Source organism: Lissotriton helveticus, chromosome 5_1 (genome assembly GCF_964261635.1).
Source record: "Lissotriton helveticus chromosome 5_1, aLisHel1.1, whole genome shotgun sequence".
NCBI lineage: Eukaryota > Metazoa > Chordata > Amphibia > Caudata > Salamandridae > Lissotriton > Lissotriton helveticus.
In genome coordinates, this window is record NC_136065.1 from 1,560,684,821 (window position 1) to 1,560,703,523 (window position 18,703).

The 18,703-nt window shown below is 45.1% G+C and overlaps 1 protein-coding gene across 8 annotated transcripts in view; it reads left to right on the forward strand.

Annotated features, from left to right (window-relative positions):
- Window positions 1–1,253: 1,253 nt before the first annotated feature.
- The window catches only part of SOX13 (SRY-box transcription factor 13), a 259,045-nt gene continuing 241,595 nt past the window's right edge, over window positions 1,254–18,703 (forward strand). For 2 of the 8 annotated variants that reach the window (XM_078644660.1, XM_078644664.1), the window contains exon 1: window positions 1,268–2,164. The gene's annotated coding sequence lies outside the window, so the exon portion shown is untranslated. Of the gene's footprint in view, window positions 2,165–18,703 lie in introns of all 8 variants that reach the window. The other 6 variants (XM_078644662.1, XM_078644665.1, XM_078644668.1 and 3 more) reach the window with 6 other exon arrangements.

The window sequence follows — 18,703 nt, forward strand, 5'->3', positions numbered from 1 at the left end:
CGTGCTCCAGGGTATGCTGTAATACAACTTTGTGTTTCCTTATGTATTCAAAGCATGATTTAATTTTCAGACCCCAGTTCTCTGATGAAGGTTACCAGTTAGCTGAAATTCATTCGAATAAAGGCTGGAGATTGTGATTATCACGTGAATGGCAACAGTAAAGCAATATATGACAAACGAAGAAAAAAAAACAATATTTGAAACAGAATGAAATAAAGAGAATTCTGGAATAAATTGTTATTATAACTTTATTTTGGAGAAATTTACAACCCCCAGGAGGGGACAGAGCTGTGACCAGGGGACGTTCCCCAATCAGGGGCACGCTTGGCTTTGAATACAGCTGTAAGTGCACAGCACAAGGGGTACCACGCACGGACCCCAGAAACACATGCAGCGACCGGAAGCGAGGTGGTCCAGCTGGCATAGAAACACACACAGTGGCAGCAGGAGTGCTGCCTCTGGCTGACCACGGAAACATATACAGTGACAGCTGGAGAGGTTCATATAACTTGCCAATGGCCATATACACAGACTCAATGGCAGAGGTGTGGCTCTCACTGGCCATGGACACATATAAAGTCGCGGCAAGAGGGGTTCTTATCATTGGCCATAGAAACATATGCAATGGCTAGGGAGGGAGGCCACTAAACATATACCACGACAACAAGAGTTCTTCTGCTGGACAAGTGAACTATAAACCTTGACAATAAGGCAGCAGACGCTTCCCATTGACCTCAGAACCTTTACATTGAAAGCCATGGAGGTGCGTCTCATTGGCAGCAAGAATAAAGGTTGCCAAGCGACTCCAAGTATGACCTAGGATTTTGTGCAACAAGCTAATATGCATTCTGGGAGTTGTAGTCGTAGCGCATGACAGCGGACCTGATTGCAATAGCCTGCCCTTCCTAATGACGAGGCTTGGCAAACGTGGGACTGCAAGCGGTGTCCCTGAGGGCATGCAACCTTGGCAAGAGACGTTTCTCCTACAGACGACAGAAACGCACAGTTTCTCCTCCAGTCCCATGGATTCTTCCTCGACACTAAGATAGACTGACCATAGAAACATACAGCAGACTTTCCCCACGCGGCCCGGGTAATGGTGCGGTCTGGGCACTCCAGGCGGTGTGCCAGGGGAGGCTGTGCCACCTCCGCTGACAGACGGGGGGAGCTAGAGGCACATTTAGGACCAGCAGGAGAGCGCCGAGCAGCCAGGCTGGAACCAGAGACGCGAGGGGCGGGGAGGGGCAGGAAGTGGCAGTCAGCAATCACATCCAGGGAGCAAAGGAGAGTGAGAACGAGCTCCTGTGAACACACCCACAGGAAGAGCCAGCAGCCTGGGAGCCAGAAACACCACAGCGCCGAGCCTGGGAACGAGGCAACAAAAACACAGGAACCTGGGAGCCAGGGACGGCGCGCAGAGAAGAAACCCCAGAGGGACTGGGGGAGAGGGAGGGGAGACCGGGACCCAGGGAGCACGGAGCCCGCGGGCGAGGCGGAAACACATGCAACGGAGAGCACGGAGCATGTGAGCGGCGCAGGGCAACACGGCAGCCTAAGAGCCTGGCAGTAAGAGACAGGGAGCCTGGGGACTCGACAGTGACATACAAGTGCCTGCGGAGACAACGTGCCAGCCATTGAGCAAGACACGGAGACCCCGTCCCTAGGAGGTGCTAGACGGCAGACGCGTGGTCCTGGAAGAGGGCAGGGAAATCCTGGGGGGCTGAGAAGAATCAGCTCCAATTTCGGAGACGTTAAATCCCCGTGAGACTGTCTGGGAGAAGAGACAGCCCTGTGCTGGGAGAATAGCCCTGGGAAGCAGAGTGCGTGCGAGAGGAAACCGCTCTGGGAGCCTGGGAAAAGAGACAGGTGGGGGCGCCAGGCTGGAAAAGAGACAGCCGTGAGAACCTGTGCGCTTCAGCCTGGATACGAAACTACTTTTGGGCCCTGTGAGAAGTGACAGTATCAGGATCCTGCTGAAATAGACAGCCCCTAGAGCGTCACACCCTGTGAGAAGGGACAGCCTGTGAGAAGAGGTACGCTGCTGATGCTTCCGGCGTTTGGAGGCCCGAGCAGCCTGTGAGAAAGACGGCCCGAGTGAAGTGCGAGCAGCCCCCAGTTTGCCACATACCCCAAGGCCATAGGATGCAGCCCACAGGTTTGAGCAGTAAGTCTTTCTACCGGTGAACACAGGCGCTTCCTCTGTGTTTACTTACATGATGTCACAGGGTACGGGGTGTGCAGCCCTTTCACAGACCTCGTAACGGGGGCGGAGTGGGGGGACGGCTACACCGTCGCAAGAGAGCTGTTGTGGGGGGAGGGAGACTGCAGGGTATTATCGATTTTATTTCGAGGAGAGTGGGTGGCGGTCACATTCTACACTCTTATTGATTTCCTATACAGAAGTGGCATTTTCTTGATTTTTATTCCTGGAGGAGGTGATCATTGATTTCTTTTCCTGTGATTTGCCCGTTTCTGGGGTAAGTCGGGGGGGGGGGGGAGATGCTCTGTACTGATGCAGATCAGATAGTATTAGCTCATTTAGACAATAGTGAACCGTATATAGTCCTTACAATATATACGAAAAGACTTGCTGAATATTTACTTTAAAAGACGATATTCATTAGGCCTGGGTGGCAAATTACGTTCTGCTCGTGGAATTTGGGTAATTTTGCATTCCGCGGAGAACGCAAAATTGCCCAAAATTCTGCGTTCTGCGACTTTGCGACATTTTTTGCTTGTTCGCGTTCTCAAAATGCGTGTTCGCAAGAGAATTTCCACCGAGCACTCAAACAGCGATTGCGAACAGTAAAGAAGCATCGCGAACAAGCAATTCCGCTTGTTCGCGGAATTACTGCGTGTTCACGGAGATTTTTTACCATTTCGTGGAGATTTGCGTAAAGCGATTACGCAAAGTCCGCCCACCCCTAATATTCATAACATTTCGTTGAAGAGCTATAGATTTTCAAGCACCGTGTGGGGTTGGGAGCACCATTTGGTCCCACCTTCTTTGGTGAGGGGTGCGTACAGCATTAAATCTATCTCCTGGCCCTGGAGGGGTGGGCGTGGAGGGTGTTTGGGTACTCCATTAATTCATTGCTTGGGGTTTCTTTTGACCACACTCACTGGATTCCGCCTAGCCTGGGGCTGGGTATCGTCCGAATTAGGCATCGTCCGAATATATTTCCTATTTCTGGGTGCTCGTGCACACTTTCTGCTGATTCCCACAGGTTACGCTTTGTATTGACTCTTACCGGGAGCCAGTCTGTGTTGACGCCTCTCTTCTTTGTGGACAGTGCTTTCCCCCGGGCAGGGGAGTGGGCAACCATACTCTGCATAGATTAACCTTTTTTACAGCAATTGTATGTTGCCTTTCATTGGGGGGAATTCCACTCTGCATTGATTCAATTCCCTTCAGTGATCTGGGGGTCACTTTCTAGAGTCACCCCGTTTCTCCTAATTACCTCTTTCCTTTGAGGGGGCCTCACTCAGCCAGAACTCATTTTTGCAAAAGGATGAGGTCGTGTTAATGACCCCTTTGCTGTTCGGGGTGGGGGACGGTGATGGCCGAGAGGACGCTACTATTTAATTCATTTCTCTTTGAGTAAAGTGTGTGAAGTTAAGAAACCCATTTCCCCTTTTAAATCACTTCTTCACCCTTTCTTCTATTATTCTCCCCTCCACCTCATTTTCTTCCCTGCCAGCACTGGGTAATTAGTAATTAGGGACCCCAACATTAAGCTCATAGTAAATAAGCACGTCACGTTTCGCGTTGACATATCACTACGCTTCTCCCCCTCCTCTGGGAGAGAGATGGATTTTCCGCGAATCGCCCCTGCTGTGTTGGGAGTGTTGGACTAATCTCACAACGTTTTTTTTTTCTTTCGCGCTGTCACTTCATGGGTAATGTCACTGGGCGAGATAACTTTAAGTATTGCTACATGACAAAATCTACAGCACAACTTTTAGAGTCTAGTCGAAAAACTGCACGTTTACCTGCCAATTTCTGAAATGAACTCATTATCAGGGCCACTGGAATAATGCGGCAGGGGACAACAAAAATATGCGGCAGGGTTTACTAAATTATGCTGCAAGAAAAGGCAAATTATGCAGCATAATGCGGTACATTTTTTGATACTATTCATTAGTTTGTCATTTATACATATGGTAACACTGTTGGAGCAAAGATTTCTCCTCATTAGTATCAGTTTAACACGAAAATACAGAAATAAGCAAATGAAGGACCAGCAAACCTTTGCAAAGGGCCTTCCACAGCAAACTAACACGTTGGTAAGTTTTTAGTAACTTTTGATCCGTTTGAGCTAGAAACAACATAATTTTTGCTAAAATCTGCAGATTATGCAGCGGATGGAGAATTATGTGGCAAATTCATCAAACCCATAATTATGCAAAAAAAAGCTGCAGCTGTAGAACCGCATGACTCCAGTGGCATTGCTCATTATATAAGCCATAGAATAAGAACCTGCCTTATTTACCTACCCTTAATGAGGTGTGGTGTATGCATGTCAACTTACCACCTGCCCTCATTATAAAATCCTGAACAAAGAGACCATAGTTTGCATTTTTTTGCCACAGTTTTCCTAGATTTTGACTAAAAAAAGCAACAGGTTTTGTAGCCAGTTTCAAAGAGGTGTCCATGAACTATTCCAAAATTTTTATATTGGGTCAAAAAAGTCTGATCCTCCCATGTTTATTGGTAGGTTCTCTCTTGACCCAAAATCATGTATCAGCATGAGCACCAGTTCCGTTAGATAAGGACACATCGCTTTACATGAGCACCAGTTGCGTAACATGAGGACACATTTATTTTTGTTAGGCACAGGGAGATTAAGTGATTTGCCCAGAATCACAGAATGTTCGGCGTCTTTGCAGAGACTCGAACCCAGATCCGAGGACGATCGCCCTAGCCGTTAGGCAAACTCCTCTCCCCATTTCATGCAAATTGATAATAAACTAGGGATGTTTTTTAGCTGCAATTACACCTTATCCAAAATAAGCCAAAGAAATTTGAGCTAGTAACAAAATTATTTTTGCTAAGATCTGCAGGAGGTGCCTTATGTGGCAAATGAGGCAAATCCATAATTATGCAAAAAAAGGAGTGGACGCAGAATCGCATGACTACAGTGGCCCTGCTCATTATATAATTCAAAGTATCACGACCTGCCTAATGAACTACCCTTAATGAGAGGTGGTGTTGAAACGTCAACTTCCCTCCTGCCCTCTCAAGAAAATTTTGAACAGAGACCACATTTTGTACTTTTGGGGCACTGTTATCGAAGATATTGACAAAAAAAGCAATGGGCTTTGTAACAAGCTTCAAAGAGGCGTTCACAAACTATTCCAATACTTTTATATTGGGTCAAACAAGTCTGATCCTCCCATGTGTATTGGTAGATTAATTCCATTCTTCAAGAAGAAAACCTGATAAAAAATGAATGGTGGAAAAAGAGAGCATTTCCAGTCCAATTTCACCATTAGGCATTAACACAGCCAGTTGGTCTGGCCTCTATTTTGAGTCGTGATTAAGACATTAAAAACACAGTTGCACTGGCAAAAAAACAAAGCAGAAATGATTGTTTTCTATATAATAAATATAAATATGAGATACATAATTTAATGTGTGATGATTCTATGTATGCTTGAGATGTAAAATCGTCCCTGGTGCATTGCAAAAGAAGCACTCCAAAGGAGATGGAATGATATTCAAAACAGCCAATAGCAGCTTGAGGTGAAAGAGAAATACGACTGAGTGTGGAGCCCACACCCACTCTATACATATTTTAAAGAACTAGTAACACTAGGTCTTGCAGACAGCTGTAGTATCAAACCAGACCTACTGCTGAAAAGTTAAGCTGATCTTACGCTCTTAGTCAGAAGATGTCATGGCTATCCCTCAGAATGATAATAGATTAAACCCAGATCAGTTGACAGGGAGTGAGTGCTTGCAATGTTCAACACTCCGTCATCATCCCTTTGGTTTTGCTTTGTTCGCCTTAAGTTGGCAGGGTATGCCCAGATGTGGGTCATTTGCTCAGTTTGCCACTGGATTCAAGTTAGCCTGGCTGATGACGGCTGATTAGCCAGAAACCCGTCCCAGGATGCTTGTTTCCGGTCCAGGGAAGACATGGCTTGGCAGTTCGGGCTGGACTGTTCCCATGAGGCACAGGGTCAGACTGATTTGCATATGCCCATGTCCCATGTGGGAGAGGTGTGGCGCCGCGGCCAGGGCGACTGACGCTGGAATCTGGGGGTCAGGGTTCGATCCCCGGCTCCGGCGGCAGGTTAGCCCAGCACCATGCGACTCTGGGCAATAGCTTGCTTAATCTTCCCGACGGCCCCCAGCGCCTAGAGACCCTAACGGGTGATTGTGCGCTATACAAGTGTGGATTATTATGTCTGAACTAGGGTGGTGGAGTGAGCTAAAGAATGATGATGGATTAAATGTATTTATTTATTTATTTTCAGCATTTATAAAGCGCACTGTTCCCAGTCGGTGTCCTGGCGCTGGTTGACCACTCCTAAGACTAGCCCCAAAGCTTATTGCCTGAATAACCATGTTTTGAGGACCTTCCGAAAGGACATCAAGTCTGGTGTCAGTCTGAGGTCCGCTGGCAAGGCATTCCAAGCCTTTGCTGCTCCCAAAGAGAAGCTTCTGCCTCCCCATTGAGCTTTCTTAATTCTTGGGATCACTATCAGCCCCATATCGGTTGATCTAAGTGATCTAGCAGGTTTGTACCACTGAAAGTACTGGGTCATACACTGAGGACCCAGCCCTTTAAGTGCCTTGAAGACTATGCATAATGCTTTGAATGCAATCCGCTTACGCACAGGCAACCAGTGTAATTTTACCAGCTCTTGGGCGACAGAGGCAAATTTGGGAGTACCCGTAATCAAGCGGGCCGCTGAGTTTTGCAGAGCTTGTAATTTATTAAGGAGCCCCTGTTGAGCATTGAGCAGTAGGCCGTTGCAGTAATCCAGCCGGGACAGGATCAATCCAGACACCACTGTTTTCCTATACTCATCTGGAAGAAAGGGCAGAATCTTGCGTAGAGTCTTAAGAACAAAAAAAGTGGCTGAGGACAGCGCATTTACTTTAGGCCTAAAGGACAGTTTATCGTCCATCAGAACCCCAAGGTTCTTGACCTTGGCAACAGGTGAGGGAGGGAAGCCTAACTCTTCCGGCCACCATCTTGGGGACCAGAAATTCTCTCTAGCCCCAAAGAGGAGAACCTCGGTCTTGGCCGAGTTCAGTTTTAGGCAGTTCCCTGCCATCCAGTCGCTGACAGCAAGCATGCAATCTTTAAACCTGCTGGCTGTGCCTTCCTCTCCTCCCAGTAGCAGCGACACCACAATCTGTGTGTCGTCTGCATATGATGTTAAATTAAAACCAAAGGCTCTGATGACTTGTGCTAGGGTGGAAACATAAACATTAAAAAGAGTTGGACTCAGTGATGAGCCCTGGGGAACCCCACAAGGGAGCACGAACGGACTGGATTCTTGATCATCCAAGGCCACCACCTGACTCCTGTTGGAAAGGAAAGCTTTCAAGATCTTATGTGCTTTACCCTGAATCCCCACGGCCCTCAGCCGGCCCACCAGTATCATGTGGTGGACCGTATCAAAGGCCGCGGAAAGGTCCAACAGGATCAGTGCGGCTTTTCCTCCAGCGTCCATCACTTTCCTAATGTCTTCCGCTGACTTGATTAGGGCCGATTCCGTGCTGTGCCCCGCCCTGAACCCATGTTGAGATGGGTCCAGAGCTTGCACAGCCCCAAGAAAAGAGCTTAACTGAGAATTCATTATTCCCTCTATAAGCTTGGCCGGTAATGGCGGTCTGGCGATGGGTCGATAGTTGTTCAAATCGTCGATATCCAGATTTGGTTTTTATAAAGGGGGAGGATTGATGCCTGTTTCCAGCAGGAGGGAAATTCCCCACTTTCCAGCATTTTATTAAATAATGATGTGAGCACAGAGGCTATCGGTGCTGCAGCTAGCTTTGCTATAGTAGCTGGGGAGGGGTCATGAGGGGAGCCTGATTTTAGTGTCAGCAGCCGCTTCCTTACCTCCTCCTCATTTACCGGGGTGAAGCTCAGGAGCCTGCTTTTCTGAGAGTAAGTCTCTACCAGCTCTGGGTTGACCTCTGGGGGGTTGCTCTTAGTTTGGCCATCCAAAGAGTTGAAAATCGTCTCCACTTTATTTTGGAAGAATTTAGCCAGATCTTCACATAATTCCTGACTGGGGGCACAACCGCCGGTTTTGGGGCTGCCAGGGTTAAAACTGTTTGGTAGAGTTCCTTAGGGGAGTTTCTTGCCTCCTTAATGCGATTGGTAAAGAAAGTACGTTTTGCTTTCCCTATCAGTTCTTTATATACAACTAGTTCCAATTTATATCTCTTTTTGTCGGCCTCATAATAGTTTTTCCTCCATATCCGTTCTAGTTTCTTACCGATAATTTTATGCTCCCTGATCTCCTCTGAGAACCAAGGAGCCGATGGCGACGTACGAGTGGAATGACAGAGTTTGGGTGGTGCTAGTTGCCTACAAGCCTTGTCCACCCAGTTAGTATAGGTGGTGGCCGCATCCTCTACGTCTGCTGAGAGGGGTACCATCGTGGATATCAATAGGTCGTCAAGAGACGTACCTTCTATATTTTTTCTTGGCCTGTCTCAATCTCGGGGGTAGTGCCATAGCAATATTAAAACAGATAGCGGCATGGTCAGACCAAGGGACCGGGCGCGTGGCCGTGACACCTATATTAGGATGGTTGGAAAAAACTCCATCCAAGGTGTGTCCAGCCCTATGGGTCGGCCCTATCACCAATTGCTTTAGGTCCACCCCATCCATTAACTCCATGAGCTCCCGAGTATCTGGGTCCGAGCTGCAATCAAGGTGGAAATTAAAATCCGCTAAAACTGTAAAAGTCTTAGCACAAACTGCTTCCTCTAAAACACTTCCAAGTGCCGCTAAAAATGGCTTTAGTCCCAGGGGGTCTGTAAAGTAAACAGCCTCTGAGGGATTGATGATGGGACAAGGTAAATTTAAAAGCAAGTGCTTCACCAGAATCAACAGCTACAGGCTGAAAATGACCTTTTACAGAATCATGATAGATGATCGCCAGGCCACCACCTCTCTTTCCCCATCTATTCTGGACATGGCAGCCATAATTGGGGGGGGGGGGGGTGGCTTAGACAATGTCTGGGCCCGAAGCTGCATCGGTCCATGATTCAGTTATAAATGCTATCTTAACATCCATTTCCTGTATCAAGCCTGCTAGTTCAATACTATGTTTGACTAGGGATTTAGCATTCAGCAACATACATTTAACATCAACAGGCTCACCATTCACCTCTCCACTATCTATATTAGTAATGGCGCTAATGGGCTGCCAAGAGACCATGGGAAGGGCTGTATGACAGCTCGGTCATCGGTGTAGTAATGCCTGCGGGTTTTTACGAAATTCCAGGCATGCACAGCCCAACGTTCTAACTTCTCCTCCTAGGGCCCACAGTGTATCCCGCTCATAGGTAAGGTGACTTACCATATTCGCGGCACTCCAACCAGGAGTTGTGGCGCTGGGCGCGGATCTGGCGCAGACGGGCTTGCCTTTGGCGCGCCTTCGGTGCGCCACCGGCGTGCCCGCGCCAGCCCGACTTTTGAGGTCCAGGGAAGGAGAAAGACTAGACCGCTCAGCCCTGGCCCGCTTCAAGATGGCGGCCGTCCAGGCGAGCGTCTCGTCGCAGTTCCCAGATCAGTTGACTGTGGGTAAATGCTTGCAATGTTCAACACTTCGTCCATCATCCCTTTGGTTTTGCTCTATCCCTCAGGTTAGACAGATCTCATTAGCTCAGACAATGGAATTATCAAACCGGTTCAGACCGCAGACCTATCAATCAGGGAACACCAATACAATGGGCTTTGGTTTCAGACTTCAGTACTAATGATAATGTCTTAATTAACTTAATTAGCATTGAGGAAATGTTTCCACATGGATCATAAAATAGCGAGAGCAAGTTCTCTTTAGAACCAATGAAATGGCATTGACACATTGTCCACAGCTAAATATGAAATATTCTTTAAATATCTGTTTTAAAATATCAAAGGAATGTAATACATTTATCCGCAAATCTAGATGGTCACCCGATGCCAGGGTGCACAGTGCAAGCCAAAGATGGCCACTATATGCCTTAAATAGCGACAAAAACGAGATTGATTCTTACCGTATACAAAGCATAGCCACCTGATGCAGCCACAATCATTATGCCAGAACGACCAGCATGATGCTTAGGATACCACTGCTGGCCATTGAAGACCACTTCATCCCAGGGCCACTATAATGCCTAGAACGCCCACAATATGCCTAGAATGGTGATCCTACGCCTGGCCTCCATAATGCCTCAAATTCTCCTAATATGCCAGAAGACTCTTTAGAGCAAGGTCGCCATAGTTCCTACAATTCCCCGAATATGACAATGAGGTCCACCGTATGCCAGGTCCACCATGATGTCCAGAATGACCACCGTATGCAAAGCAAGGCCATCATAATGCTTAGCATGTACATAGTATGCTAAGAGTCAGCCGTTTGCCTCATAATGCTAAAACATTCATCCCAGTCTCCGTCTATGATACCTTTGCCACACTCTCTGAGTTTTCCTTTCATATCCAACTTTCTCTCATTTGACCACCTCTATTTCTTAGTTTCACTCCCCTCAATTTGCCAAGCTAAGCTCTTATCTGAACTTGTACACATCTGCTGTTATATTTAATTTTTATTGCCGAAACATCTGTCCCACATCTGTCATTTTCATGCTTCTTGCTACTCATTGTTCTCCTACATGAATCTTTTTCTTAAATTTTCCCTTTTGTCAGACACCTTCTCCTTTCAATCTATCTTTCCATTCCCCTGTAATGCCATTGTCTTCCATGTTCACCCCATGCCTGCTTTTTCTTCTACCTTGATTTATTTTTTTGGGTTCCACTCTGATGCACCTTTCAAGCATCCTTTCTTTTTCTTCATTATTTCAATGTTTCATCCACTTTATTATTCTCATTTCTACACTTGCCCTCCTTTTCTTCATTCATGGTTTCTTCTTGTTATTTTTTCCAATAAATATATTTATTTCCATCTTGTTGGCCATGTATTCTATCTTACTCCATCTTTTTACCAACATCCTATATTTTCATGTTCTTTCTGTTTTCCTTTTTCTAACGTCCTCACTCCCTTTTGTGCCCACGTTCTTCATTATTTCTGCTTCATTTGTCTTTGCTCTTCTTTCATTTTTTATCATTTGTTTCACTCATCTTTCCAAATCAGTCTTCTTGTTTTCCATCCTCATCCTGAGTTCATCCTCCTCTCTTATTCTTGTCCTTGTTTTTTTAAATTTAATTTCTTGCGGTTTTTAATTTCCTTTCTTCCTGTTTTCTTCATCTTTCACTTTCTTTTCTTGCATCTACTTTCTTTGCACACTCTCTACTTTTTAACCTTTTTCTTATTTTCTGCCTTTTTAGGTCTCGCCTGTCTATGCGCATGCGCATCGAGCTTGCGAGCCTATTGCGGCTTAAACAACTTTTAACTAAGCAGCAAGGAATCGTGGCGATTCCTTGCAGTGCCCGTGACTTTTAAGCTCAATGCGCATGTGCATTGAGCTTAAAAGCGCGTGCACAGCCGCAATCACCGTCAGCCGCATTCCTCCGACACCTTTTGAAGTGAAGCTTAGCTTCACTTCAAAGGCCCGGCTTCTTAACACCCACATGCCGCTCTCCCCGCTCCGCCCCCCCCCCTGCCCGCCTTGTGCATTTCTCCTACACCCCCTCCCCACAGCAATGCCCTCCGTCTGTTGTACAATCCACATGCCGCTCTCCCCGCTCCGCACCCTCCCCTGAGTCATCCTGCCTGCCCAGACTTCTCCTCCCCCCTAATTACATCCCGCTTTCACTTGAAAGGGACCGCCAATGCTTGTTCACATAATGATGGATTGGTCGCATTTTCCCTATAACCTGCAGATTTTTAACAAAAAACGTTGTTTTTATCTCAAACGGATTATACGTTTTAAATTAATAGTTTAATTAATTTACTATTCTACAAAACGTGGTGCATAATTTAGTAAGCGGTGTCACATAATTTGGCCCCTCTGTCGGATGATATAAGTGGCTTCACTTCGCTAAATGCTCGTTTCTGACTTGGCTATTTTCCACTGATCACCAATTCATGGCCCAAGCTTGGTCGGCTTAGTTTGCAATACTTCCAGAGTAAGTTATTGAGTGCTATGAAATTGGATAATAGTAACGCACGTGTAATTGGAAACGGCATTAGTGTGGTATCCAGCTCCACATAAAACCATCTCACTATGCACAGGCTTTTCATAAACTCCGTTCAAAATTGAATGGCATGGCATTTATGCGGCCTAACGCTGCCTGTGGTTCTAGGGGGTCCCCAGTGGGTTGCCTACGTGGGTCTGCGCTCAGTCAAGCCCATACAAAGTTGTCTATACATTGTGGGACCTAGGATGTCTAACCATCGTGGTTTTGTTGCATAACCTTTCTGTACTTTACCTTTTAAATAAATTATAGGGCTTCTTTTTTTTTTTTCTTTTACATACCAGTGTTTAGTCACCGAACCCATATTGAGCACATACGGTCCTTTTTGAATTCCAGTGTTAACGTTTTTAAATTTTCAAAATGAACTCCTCGGTCATGTATACTCGCGTCGTACTTGTGTATTAAATAATAGATTTGCTTGATGTTGTTATTGTATTTAGGCAACGTTACAAAGGTGGTAAACACGCATCGCAAATGTTTCTATAATAATGTCCTTCTCAACGAATGATAATACTGGATTCTGACAAAGATGATGTCATGAATTTAAACATGTAAGCATACCATTAAACAGTACTGGCATAAACGCAGTTATATTTATTTAAAGCAGTCGACGTGTAGCAGATGGCCAACGTACATTTTGGGTTCCATTTCCTTCATGAGTAGACATCCGTTTGGTGCACAGTATGTACCATGAGATTGGTGGGTCTGTTTTTTTTTTTTTACTTGGGTGTCTGTTATTTCTGCAATGTATTGACGTCACATTTTGTTATGTAAATTGTCGTTACGGCAGATGAACTAGCCCCAGTATGATCACGGTTGTACATGTTTTCTTTTCAGCTCATGGTATGATTGCTGCATGGGGCGTTTTGTGAATTATTGATGAACGGATCCGTTTTCAGAACGTGTTTTGTTACAGTATTTGTAGCTCAAATGGGTTTCCTACCGATATTTGGATTAAAAGCGGTTTAATGTTAATTACTGGTATGCGAGAGCAGGAATAAACGCTTTATTCCTTTGTGTGCTTTCGTGATTTGGTTGTTTATAAGTACTTTTCTTAAACGTGCCTCACAATTTCACGTTTGCTGTTACCAGCCTGTTTTAATTAATAGGCCGTCTTGGAGGTGGATCATTCAATGTTGAAAATAGGTCTCGCAGTAGGAAAGTTGGAGCTATTGGTTTTGTAAATGACAAAGCCCTTTATGCTTTTAAAATGAAAACAAAAATAAAAGGCATTGTTATTTGCAATTGTAATAGCTACAACTTTCCTACTGCGAGACCTATTGGCAACGCCAGTGCTTGTTTCTTTCTTTCTCCTGCTTTCTCTCTAACTCGCACTTCCCTCTCACTTTTAATGTCCTACCTTATTTCTTGTTTGCTTCATCACCTTTTCACGCTCTTTTCCCCTCTATTTAGACCGTTCTTCTTTTTATTTTTCTCTGTTCCCTTGTGTTTTCTTCCTTCATCCAACTCATTGCTGAATTCTTTCAGTCTTTTACTTCATCTAGCTTTCCTCCACTCTTTTTCCTTCTTGCTCTCTTTGCTTCTCTTCTACTTCATAATTTTCCTTCTTTTTATAATTTTTTCTTCTCTCCATTTTTTCCTTCTTTCTGACATTTTGTATATAGTTTTTCTTCTCATTACTTTCTTTCCCTCTTGATGTTAATCTTTATTTACTCTTGCATTCTTTCTTTACATTTTACTTTCTATGTTCATGTTTAATTGTCTTCTATCCTACATTCTATCTTTCTGTCCTTTTCCACATTCTTGTTTCATTTTCCTTGCCTCTTAAATTTTTTTAGTTACTTCCATTTTTGATGTCCTTTTCCATTATCCTGTAATTCTGGTCCTTTCCTTCCTTATTTCTCATTTCCTTCCCCTTATATCTTTATTGCTTTGCCCATTTAGCCCCCGCTTACTGGAACTCTCTTCCTCCCACCATCAAGTCCAGCCTGACTCTGTTTCAATTCAGGAAACTGCTCAAAACTCATCTTTTCCCATCTTTAGGGTAATTCTTCCTCTTCTAACCTTACACTCACCTACTTACTCTGTCATGCAGCGCCAGGAAACCTCCGGTGTCAGTGCGCTTTATAAGTGTCACCTAACATAACATAACATTGCCTTCTACTGTCTATTCTTGTTTTGTGCTACTGTTTTTCTTCTTTCTTTCCAAGTCCATCTTTACTTACTTTGTTTGATCCTTTTTATATTTAGTTCCCTATTTCAATTTATTTTTATTCATTTCTTTATTGATTTGTATTTCCTTTAATTCTTGACAAACTTATTTCCGTACTTACCACTTAATGTTGTTCTTTCCGTTTTCTCTTTGTACTCTTCTTTGCCTTTTTGTTTCTTTCCTTCCGTCCATTTTCCTTTTCAGTCCTTCTCAATCTGTTACATATTTCTTTCTTTGCCATTTACACCAATTCCTTTTCTGTATGCCACATGTTAAGCTTCTTTGGTACCCACTGGAAACCAATCCGAGTCCTTCCATTTTCCCCTTTGCACTTTTGTTTGTGCAGTATGCACAATTATATTTCAAAAGAAAAAAGTGATTCCATTGCAATGCATGAATGGGAAGGCGTTCATTTGGTGCAACAGAGGCACACTTCATTTTATGGAGAAATAGTTTCAGCAGGATCTGATGGTGTGAACAGCACTGGCACTGCACACGGATCAGTGTGCCTTTGCAGCTGTATTGCCTTTACAGTAATGGATGCCCTATGGCACTCTCTGTCCCATCTGCCCCGTCTCTGGCAGTCTTGCTACCTATCCACATCCCACACAATGTTGTGAACCCACTTTCCCACCCCATTTCATGCAGTCTAGTTTTCTGCATCTTCTTTGGCGGCATTCACCGTGAAAAGTGCCCATAATTTAATCAGGAGTATGCCTTCCCTTGCCATCCTCTTCTGCCTCCAGCTAATGAGCACCACCTCCTCACGAGGAGCACAGTCTCTCCTAGTGCTGTATTTTACGTTTTATTTTTTGAAGTTTTATAATGTGCAAACAAAGCATTAAGGGCATCAGAGCATCTCACACTATCCATTTAGTATCACATTTTATGTACATAGAATACATACAAAATAGTAACACATTGTTACAGAACTTAAAATGTGGGACACAGAGTGAGGTACCAGTGTTTACTGCATTAATAATGAAAAGACATTTGATTATAGCCACATAGGTTATAAATCCAGTCGGTGAGTTTCCATACTTTGAAAGAAAACAAGTATTTGTAGTGCATTTGGTTTCGCCTTTGGGATCTTATATGTATTTGCCCATGCAACACATTATTGTGGGTACAGCAACATTTACTGTTCTAATGTGCATGAAGCAGGGAAAGGGTGTAGTACCACAGGCTGTCACTGGGTGTCTTTTGGGACCTCTTTTGGCCACATAACGTTCTGCACCCTTTTTTAACCAATTAATAAAATAAATAAATGCAGCAGTCTCGGAGGCGGGGGCGAGCAAGCAGTGTAGTGGGGAGAGACAGCAAAGGGAGATTAAATGAGGGCACTGCTGTGCAAATGAAGCATACATTAAACACATTTAAAAACAAGCAAAACAAACAGTGGCTTCGGAAGGGAGGTGGGGGCCTGCGAGCAGTGTTGAGGGAAGGGTGAAGGGGAGGAACGGGGAGATTAAGGGACAGCAAGCGGACCGAAATTTAATGCACAAGTAAACCAAGCACTTTAAAAGCAGCGCCAGACCAATCTAAACAAGCATTTACAATGCAATGGTTTCGCCTTTGCAAAAGTTAGAGCTATTGGCTTTGCTCATGACATTATTTTTATTTATGGTTTTTTTTAAAAAACATAAATAAATGGCATTGTCATTTATAATGCCAATAGCAGGGCAGGAGAGCAAGCACAAGCAACGAGGGGGCAGGACAGCAAGCACAAGCAATGAGGAGGGGGGGCCGCAAGCACGAGCAACGGGGGGGCTGGGGAGCAAGCACAAGCAACGGCAGGACAGCAAGGGGGGCAGGACAGCAAGCACAAGCAACAGGGGACAGGGGAACAAGCACTGAGGGGGGAGGACAGCAAGCACGAGCAACGGTGGGCAGGGGAGCAAGCACAAGCAACAGCAGGACAGCAATTTTGCCCAGAGTCACATGGTGCTGGGCTAACCTGCCGCCGGGGATTGAACCGTGAACCCTGTGGTCTGGAGTCAGGCACCCTGGCCACTGCGCCACACCTTTATTAGGGACCTGTGTTGTGACATGGATAGTGTGCCAGGCTCCCCTGGGATGAGCTGGATTATGTGATTGTAATGGCTCAGTAAATTAATTGCGCCTTTTGACATCTGGGGCTATATGACAATAAGTTCCCCAGGGGCCCCAACAGCCATTTGTGCCACTTCTTGCACCTCAGGGAACTTTGGTATTACAGAAGGAGCTGCAGATGCTTCTGTGAACTTTTCTATAATATGGATTATGTTGGTGCACGCTTGGCACTGGCATAATTGCGAGGGGGCTATTACTCCTTTTCTCGGGGGGCTGGGCAAATGAGGGAAAACGTTGCCCCTGCAGCAGAATTAAAGGAGCTGTCAGGAGGCGCTCTGACTGCACCACATAAAGGAGGCACGCATTCATGAACCCCCCCAAGGGCATCGCTCAGAAAGGAGGGTGGCGTGCACAGTCACTGACTGCGCCTGCTTGCACGGAGTTATTTTCCCCAGTTCGGTTACAGTTGGGTTTCCGCTTGCACAGTGAAAGGCAAACTGGTGGCTTTAAAAATCCAGGCTGTCTTTCACTGATGCACTGCCTCCAACCTTTGGGGAGAGCACATTTACTGTCATTAAATTTATTTATTTATTTTAGAGGTTTTATATAGCGCTGGCTGGACCCAGGGGTATCAGAGCGCTTTACATTTTTGAGACAAGAGGGTCAATAAGACAGGGGATATACAAAGCATCTATATATATATATATATATATATATATAACATATAAGTCTCTGCCTAACAGATTACAAAACGATAAATATGGGAAGTAAGCATATCAGAATGTGGAAGAAGTGATAATCAAAAATATGATAAGGCACAAATTGAAAAAAAGAGCCGGAAATTGCAGAGTCAGGATAGGGTGGTTAGTGATCAGTTAGGTTGGTAAGGAAGGGAGGGGGAGAAGTAGGGGGGGGGTTTGAGGGGAAATGACGAGAAGGAAGGGCGATTAAGGATGATAGAGAGAGGGCGGATGCAAATAGGGTAGGACAGGAGTGGCCAGCGGAAGAGAACAGATAGGGATTAGGGTCCCCAGTATTTATTGAGGAGATGTAGTTTGAGTTCTGTCCTCGTTTGTCACAGCGCAAATGGGGATTGTGCACCCTTTATATAATGTGGGCCTGTGCAGGCATGGGTGAGCCACTGAAAGCGTGAGCCGGACTTCAGCCAGGTGCCTGGCTCCGGCTTAGCTAAAGGTCTTCTTGGACCTGCAAGCCCAAAACAAGTTGAGCTGTCATGTGGCTTCTGCCCGACACCTGGCTCTAACCACATGCACCAAGAATTATTAACAAAGCACTGACCTTTGATGTCAAACGGCGAGAGAGAGGTGCATATCTAGTAACGACTAAATTACACAATGTGAAAACAACAAAATTGGGAGCAGTCCTGACTTCTCAGCTTGACTAAATTGTGTGAACTAGTTAAGCAAATATAATATTTCTTTCTTTTTCTTTTTTTTATCACATATGAGCTCACCTTCGAATACGTGAATTTTAGAAAATGCAAGAACCTTTTGTGTTTGATTTAAAAGACTATCATGGAGCTCCATCTATAATAATCTAGGCCATGGGTACTCACAAACTTTCTCTTGGGGGCCAAGTTTACAGTGTGGTTTGTGTCCGAGGGGCGCACCGGTGGGGGCGGGGTCAGTGGTGAAGACGGCGGGGCTAGAGCAAAAAAAAAAAAAGATTCTAGGCCATATATGAGGCGCGCTTGACAAATGACTCCTCTAAATTCATCAATGCCTTGTGGGGGGCAGAGATGTTTGGAAGTTTATGTTGAAAAACTGTCACGTAATACATAGGTCTCAATTCAGTGCCACCATCTGATGCTTTAAGGCTAAACGCTTCCATGTTTTAAAGAAAAAGTTTTCTTAGCCTTCATGATATTTTTATGTGATCTTTTTTTGTATGATTTTCGTTCCAATTGTTTTCTTGGCTCGGCTCGTGCACGGACCCTTGGAGTCAAGCCCGATCCTTAACTCCGTTCTCCCTGTTGCTTTTTGCCTCGCCCACGTCTAGGCCTTGCAGTGATCTTAAGGTCTTGAGTGGGAATCCTGGCTAGGGCAAGTCGGCCTTCGGTTTGTTGCGTCTTAATTATACCCTTCGTTTCTTGCCGCTACGCACTAAGAAGCTCCGGGGCAGTATG